Below are 8,747 nucleotides of genomic sequence, written 5' to 3'. Positions count from 1 at the left end.
AAAACTGAGGTCAGGTGTCCCATAGGAAACCATTTCCCACATATTTAGAATCAGTCTTTCATTAATTCCATCTGGAAGAAAGCAGTACTCAGTTTGATCCACTGATGCTGGTCCAGTGACATTTTAACACTGCTGCCGAGACAATTTATAATGATTAAAAAAGCTTTCCCAGGAGCCCTCTGTCACGCCTTTGTGTCAGGATTACTGATAAATGTTATTAGCTTGTCATTTGATTAGAATTTCACAGAGTGAGGTGTGAGGTGGTCTCAAATTAGACCACGTTGAGGGTAGGCTGCTCTAGAACACAAAGGTGTCATTTTATTTTAAAGTAGCAGTCACTAAATCATTCAGATGGTCCACTGGCTTGATATAATGCTGGCACAAGCAGCCTGGACATTTTTCATGATGCTAACATGAGCGAGTTTTGTTAGTTGTCAGCATGTACATTGAAGACATCGTGTTTAGTAGGCAGCATGCAAAATCTATTCCAATTTAGACAGGTTGTCAATATAACATTTTTACTCCGGTTGTGGAGCAAGCTGTTTTTGTGAGATTTATAATTTTTGTTCTTAAGTTATGTATTCATACTGAAGTCTTATCATACTATTGCTGTATGTTGGTACCTAACGTCTGCTTATTGTTGCCAGAATTTTTCAACAACCCTGTATCAGGATTCCCATGCTATTTTTCTATTACCACTGGTTGTTTAATGTTCAGTGTAATTTATTTATTTATTTATTTATTTATTGCATTACTGCAGTATGGTGCATCATTGCCTTTTAATGCTAGAGCCGCTTTGCGTCATACAATTAGGCACTCATTGGCACTCATTTCCTTCACGTTTAACTGCAGAAAGTTATCTATCAAGTTGTTGTTGTTATTGTTGTTGTAATAATATGATGAGACAATGATGCAATAGATTGACTGGATATGGTTTCACAGTCATAACGGCCCTCTGAGGGAAATCATAACTAGACTTGTGGCCTGCGACAAAAATCTCGTATGGAGTCTGGCGCTCTAGTTGTGCTCATCAATGCGTTAATGTGAGAAAGCAGATGGTCATAATGAATCACATCACCGTGGCTTCCTCCTTTCTGCTGCATAATCTTCATCAATTAGCCCTATTGTCAGGCAGCTTTTCTTATTGTCGGTATTGATGGCTGAACGCATGACAGCACAGAATGTTGGCCTATTTCCCTCTGAACGATGACTCACCCATCAGGGAGGAAAATTCCTTTATTGTTGGAGGTTTGCACTTCGCTCAGTTGAGATGATTTATTTATAAAGCTGCAGGCATTGGCGGCTAAAGCCTCCCGATGTGTACTGTCATGAATTAAAACCCAGTTGCATCACACTGGTTCCCACCAGTTATCACCAAGGGCGCACCCAACCGGATTTAAAAGAGCTGCATTGTGTGGAAAGATGCCCAAGTGAAGCTTAGCTGAGCGTGTCCTGCTTTTAGCCTTTGAATAGGGTTTTGTTATGATCTGCGATTGCTTTCATGGTATCGGTGACAGGAACAGGATCCTGCCACGTGAGATGTGAGGCAGATGTGCTTCTGTCACCAACGCATACAAGGAAACGGTGACTGCTTCACACACAAACAAACAGCACTGTGTCACTTCCTGTGCTAACTAAAACCTCAATATGCCGTCTGAACAACATGTTGGACCCAGCTCACATCGCGTGTGTTTGATGCTGAATTTCTGTGGATTGAGGGCAAAACACACAAAGGCTGCCAAAAGACCAATTAGTGCTTTAAAATACCCTTCATCCTTGCAGAACTGAAAAGACTGTTGTGTGAATTCAGGAGGGATTCTTGCCACGTGTGAAATCATGACTTCACTCAAATATTAAGCTTGTGTCATAAATTGTTGCGTTGCATCGCATGCAACCTTGAACCTTTGGATTGAGGCAATCATGTCGACATCTGCGGTTGAAAGTGAGCAACTCACTCCTCCTGTTGTATATTCAAATCATGGCCCTCCGCTCTGTGCGAGCGAGCGGGAATGAATTTGAATAATGTATTGCAACGGGGGCGAGGGCGCAAGGCCTCCGAGGTCGTAAATTGCGCAGCTACATCAGCTCAGCTCTCTGGAAAGGGAGGCAGCACAGGGTTGTTTATAAAATGCCCTTGGAAAAATGAGTCTAATCCCCAGCCAAAGCGTAAGCCATGGGGAGAGCATTAGATAACCCACAAGCTGTAGAGTAATGAGAGTAATGAGCGAGATGGGGAAGCGGAGCCAGCTCGGAGAGAATGCGTCCATTTATTGGCTGTATGCTTTGATTGCCCGGACCATTTGAGACAAACTGGAGCCTGACACAGTGCCGGAGTGCATTTGGTTTGATCAGCAGCAATAAGTGCTGCCCACAGCCAGTAAATGCTGTAGGCTACCCACAACAGTCCTTCCTGTTATGTCTATCCAGTATCAACTGATTGGCCATTGTGCCTGAAAGCATTGAATGAGTAGACCATAGTCGAGACAGGTATCAATCACACTTCCCACCGAGGCTCGCTTTTAGTCCATAGAACAACAAGTATTGCCTTTCACAACCGCAAAAAAAAAAAATATATCACCTTCCTGGGTGAGGAAATGATGCCGCCAGAATATCTGTCACGTCTGATGGTGTTATCAGATTCGCACTTATAACTAGGCCAGTGTTTCCTTATGCTGCTAGTAAATCATCAGTTCTTGCGTTCAGACCATTAGCTTAGTTGTATGTTGCTACAAAGCCCTCTACTCCTCCATCCCCTCACAAAAACAAGTGTACGAGGCACCTCGACAGGTTTCGGGAAGCTTATCCTGTAGAAGGTCACAGCGGGGGCAGGAGCTTATCCCCGCTGACATAAGGTGAAAGGTGGACTACTAGCCAGTCAATCACAGGGCGATTGTACAAAGCGCATTCAGTAGGAATTGATACCACGTGTGTGAGTGTTAATCACTACACTACCCATGGCCTCTGGAACTTATTGTTCCAAAAGCCGTCGTTGAACTGGCAACTCTCTTATCTCCAAATAAGCCCCAGTAGCATTTTATTTGCTATTCTAAAATACATTTACAATTTATTTTCGCAGCCTAGCCTCCCTCTAGCCCTGGAAGGGGGAAAAAAAATCCTGCGGCCATCCCTGGCTGAAGTGTCATAATAAATGTGCATTGAATGTGTGACTCAGCGGCCGTAACTGGGTTCAGCTTGTAAGTGTGCCAAGAGTGCTATTGAGGAAGGCCGACTAAAAGCAAGCAGAAAGGTCACAGTTATAGAATGGCCTAGTTTATGTCAATTATTTACTTATGTGTGCCAAAAAGCACAATATAAACAAAAGTATACTTATTAGTTTAAATCACATAGAACATAACACTTGAATGTATGATACTTTTGTTGGAGTAGTGAACACAGGCTTCCTCAACTTAGACACAAGATAGCACAGAATGTACAATTTTTTTCTTTATTCATTAGCAGCAGACTTCTTTTAGCAAAAATGAAAGTAGGGGATCTGTCTGTGTGTGCGCTTGATGTTTTGGGGATTGTAGGTGAGATGCAGGACTGGCTGTTTGCTTTGTTATTGTACCCAGTGGTGCTGTTGCCTGCATCCCCCAACTGTGCTCTTGTGGAAGCTCACCGCATAAAGCCTGGGTGACGGAGCAGGTAATATGGGGCCCTGAATGCAATGAGTCAGCACTTTCGCCTCCATTTAATTTCACCGGAATGCCGCACCAACACACACACACACCACTCCCCCTCCTGCACACACTTTCTCCCCACACTCTCCTCTCCTCTCCTCTCCTCTCCTCTCCTCTCCTCTCCTCTCCTCTCCTCTCCTCTCCTCTCCTCTCCTCTCCTCTCCTCTCCTTCTCTCCTCTTCTTCTCTCCCCTCCACTCCTCATCTCCTCTCCTAGCTGTGCTTTAAATCCATGCAATCATCTCTTTTTTTTATTGTTGCTCCTTTCCCATCCCCCCTCTGCATTGCAGAAGATGAGTAAAATTTGAAAGCCTCCGCCCGTCATTGTTGTTGTGCGGAAGCATTAAGAGTGGAAGCGGCGGGGGCTCGAGAGGAAATGTAGGCCACACATTCCTGCGTGAGGAGCTGTCTGAGCACAAGCAAACGCGCGTGCACAAACAGAGCAGGATTTCTGCCATTCCAAGATGCGGGCCAGACCCGCAGTTTTTCCTCAGCACAAACCCTCTCCTCGGATCCTCCGGATATGAACCGCCTTGCACTATTGCGTGACGTGCGACTCCCTGTCTCATAAAAGCTATCTCGCAATTGTTCTTTCTTCTTGGGACGCTGATTAATCTTGCCTCACCAGATGCCGTGTCATGCCTTAATTCCTGCCAGCTTGTGTGAGGTCTTCTATTGCAAATACTGCATGTGGCATAACACACGAGATTGGGTGCATTTTCCAATTTGCAAACAAGCAAGTCTCCTTCATCCAAGGCGTGATCACGGTTTCAAGCTGCTTCTGTCGCTTTAATTATTTAACGGATGTTTCGGCCATTTCCTGGGAATGATGGATGACATTATCCAGGCCTCCTTTCCCCGGTCTCCCTTTCTTTTCCCGCCTCCCTGAACCCAACTCCGTGCTTTTGTGTCTCATGCAGCTGCAATACAATAACAGTGTTTGAGTGCAATAGTCCAGACAGGACTTTGGTTTAAATAAGCACCCCCGGGGCCATGTAATAATCCAGCATCCCCCTTGTCCCTGTCTCCGTGTGAGGGGGGCCCACTCCAAAACACATTCCTCCTCATGCGACCTGCCAGACTTTCAGCCAAGCGGCCAGTCAGCCAAACCACCACTGGAAAAATACAGAGCATGGAACTGTGATTCAGAGCCCTGATATAGAATTTCACCTCCTCCCCTTTCCTCCAGCCAACAGCTGGTTTCCTGGAAGCAGATTCGTGTGGTGGGGGGGATCGAGGAGGCCTACGGCTCGGCTCCTTCAAAGGTCTCTCTGTTCCCATCTGCGGCACCGCGCTCTTGCAACATCCTCATGAGAGGAAAACAGGCATTGTTGAAAAAAAATCTGGGTTGGATCAAATGCGGGTCAGCTCCTAATGTGTTTAGGTGGGATTTGGTTAAAGGTCACTGTGTTTGCAGGGGAAAAAGATGAAACGTGAGATGCTTTCTTTCAAAAAAAATGTTGCTTCTTTATATTTTGATTTTTAAAAAAAACGTCCATACCCTTTCTCAATATTTGCATACCCGATGTTCTAGATTCATAGTTGTTTTGTATGCTCCTTACTACTTAGTATGATTCTTTGGAATAAAGAAATACTTTCTTCAAAGTGTCCAATAAGATCAGGGCTATACATTTCAATGTAAGGCTCAAAAGTGCTCTTTTTTAATAGGTGATTTATTTCCAATAGAATAAATCTAAATGGTTTCCCATTTAATACAGCCTGCTTAACAAGTTCTAACCTACTTTTTGAGAGCATGTCAACTAAGTCATAAGTCTCTGCGGCCTTTCCTGTCTGCACAATGACCCTGGAGTATAGAAGAATAGGAGCAGGACTCACTCCCCCCTGTGCATGAACAGCCTAATTTAGGAAAGCATGTCAGCGTGAACCTTTGTCACAATGCTGGACTCAGAATACCCATTGTTCCCTTGATAGAGTCGCTCCAGTTGGTTTTTGAAGAGCATCGAGTATAACCTCCACCTTGCTCACATATTTACATGTGCTCCCTCCCGCCCTGTGAGTGTGCCACCGTTCACTCCCACCCCGTACGTGGAACATATCGAGAGATTAAGAAATGGAAGTGGTAAAAGCATGAGCTCACACATGCTCTGGCTCATTAGCTGCGTTTAATATGGTTTGCCTGGAAAACCATCTGTTCCAGGTGGATGGTGCCAAATATGATGCGATGCTGGCAGCCATGTTTGTTCACCCTTGTGATGTTAAAATGATTGTTAGATCACGTTGCTCTTTGGAAAGTCCTCTCATACAAAATAGCTCTGTTATGCAAGTGTGAATATTTGGACACAGGTATGCTTTTGAGTGAACACGTGACTACTGGAAGAACATGTAAGAACTTGTTTGGTTTCATTATTCGCATTGTGGTATTTCAGTTCAAAAGTGGTCAAACCCATCCACCCATTTTCTTTACTGTTTATTACCCACAAAATAGGATTAGTCCCTTATTGGTTTCTTTCTTCTGTTTGCTGACTATAGAAAAGGATTATGTACTTTTTTTTAAAAAGAGAGAATTGTGTTTGTTGTACGACACATGATTATGTGGCTTCAGACTATTTGTACTGCACGTCACTGCGGCAGCATGTGTGTGAGACAGAGTAAGCCACCACCCCCGGACTGGGAGGGTGTTGGGATTAACTTTCCACTTCCCTGATCCACTTTTCCACAGAGCCAGCAGCTATGCAGGACTGCAAATGTGTGACGTGGCTGTGTGAGACAAAAATGGAGGTCAAATAACACACACAGTCCCCTCAGGGATATTTTTGTCCTTTACGTTTGCTGATGATATAATCATTCGATCCACTCTTCTCTACTTTAAAATGTTGATAAAAGCAAGCGTGCCACTAGAATTAAAAGTGCAGTGGAGACTTGAATTATGAGTTTTGTTTGTTCCCCGACCATGCTCTTAACTCACAACCCTCTTATTTCAAATCCTCTTTCTCCATTGAAATGAGGAGAAATGCCACCGATCTGTTCCAGCCTCCCAAAACAACACAGCGAGCAATGTTGTAATGTGTTTTTAATTAAATGTACGAGAAGAGACTGATTTGCTTGAGTCTGGAGAGAGGTCAAGGTGTGCAAAGTACCTTTACAAGGAACTGCATGCAGACCTCCGTGAGCGGAAATTTTCACTAAATTGATTCCTACAATAATTCACAGGGTCCGATGCATGCTGTTGTCATGTTTATGATGAAATATGATAGCTCACGCGTATCAGCGAAGCGCAAAATCTATCTGCCAGTAGAAATTCACTAAAATTGAATTGTAGCACCTGCGCCACAAATTAGACTGCCTGCTGGAACGCCCACCATTGCACGGCACAGTTTGCCAAATTCCGAAATGCGGCAAACTAAACTAGAAGATGTGCCAGTTTTTATGCCGAATGCATGAACGAAAATAAATGCCAACTAGGAGTGGCAATAAATCGCATGAAGACCCTTTTTTGAAGAATTGCTCACTATCTACCAAATCTCTGCTTGTTGTGAAGTGTCTTGTGTTTGCCTACAACCATTTAGCGCTGGTAAATCAAACTCGCAAAAAATCATCAGAGCATCACAAGGTACCTCTGTTATGTTTATGTGACAGTCATCCACTTAAAATGGCTCTCTAATGTATTACATAAACTATATTGTATGAAGTCTTTCAGTTCTAAACCTCCATAATTGCTCCCTCCTCTTGCATCTTTGACACAAAGATTACACAATACGGCTGTTAATGATTTAGTTTCATTTATTTGCAACCTAAAATTAGCTTGGATGAGCACAAAGCTTTTATCCTGCCATTCTACCTGCAAGTCCCACTTAATGAACTTCACTTTATTGGCCAAGTACAGCTCAAATTTCAGAGCGCAACGGTGTGATTTTCGCAGAGTGTCGTTCAAACCTCAGGGCAGAGATTTGAAGTCGGTGAGTTCTCCGCAGACGAGATTGAAAAGCTCCAGCCGGGGAAGGGGAGAGGTATTCCTTTGAAGAAAGTGTGGCTCAGATATTAAATAATTGAGTTATAGGAGATTAAAGTTTCACAAGCTAATTTGGCTTTCCTGTCACTCTGGGGCTTGAAGTGTCTGCAGCCTGCAGACAACTGGTGAATAAGAGTGACTCATTTCCTGTGTGTGGCTGGGCTGGAGAAACCCTATATCTGTGGCGGGCTCAAACAGGAAGTTCATCCAGGGCACACGCTCCGTCTCTGACTCACAGAGTGCGTGACGCCATTTTTGCTGTCCTGAGTTTTCAGGAATCCAATCTACCATGTGCTCGAGCAACAAAGAAGTACAGAGAGGTTTCACTTCCTCTCATTCCCCACCCCTCCAAATAAACACTGAGTGGAGTTGCTGACAGCTTAACTGTTATGTGGAAAGAAGTTCATATGCTGATGCAAGATGTTGCTTGTGCAAGCCTGGATTTCTGTCTTATTCAGACGGGGAGGGGGGTTCAGTTTCACTCACAGTATGCGACGCGAGATAGCCTGGAGGTGAAAGCTGTGTTATTTTTGTCTGGAATACGCCTCTCAAATGACATTGAAACCTCATTTTCAAACACCTTGGGAATGACACTGCCAAAGTCATCACGTAATTGATATGTATGAGGACATATCAACACGAGCGAGCAGTCTTTGAGGACAAACAACAGACTTGGTGCTTGCGTTTGCCAGGAGAGCCAGATGTGTTCCGCAATGACTCAAATCCCTGCGGCGATTGTGAAAAAGAAGCAGGCCATCTATCTGTGGTTGTAGATTGGCAGCAGGCTGTAGATTTGTTGTCTGGAATCTTTGACCTTGCAAAGTAGTCAAGACGAATCAGACTTCAAGTCGATGTGGAGCAGCTGAGGCCTGAACCTACTCGGTGGCTTTGAAATATGAGACGTAATTGTCCACGTGGCCCTGAGCTGACAACGCTTTGTTTGGTGACCAAAAGCACAGAGCCCAAGTTTTTTCTTCTATTTTATTGGCAGATTTTTCTTTGTTGTTAACACAAACTTAAAAATGTCTCTTCCTGGTATTCTGTATTTTTGCTGTTTGAGTGTAGATGACCCTCAACAGGACAAGAGGTATAGAAATG

The sequence above is a fragment of the Syngnathus floridae genome, chromosome 9 (assembly GCF_059516105.1).
Source record: "Syngnathus floridae isolate MCC-2025c chromosome 9, RoL_Sflo_1.0, whole genome shotgun sequence".
NCBI classification, from domain to species: Eukaryota; Metazoa; Chordata; class Actinopteri; order Syngnathiformes; family Syngnathidae; genus Syngnathus; species Syngnathus floridae.
This window is presented reverse-complemented; position numbering follows the sequence as displayed.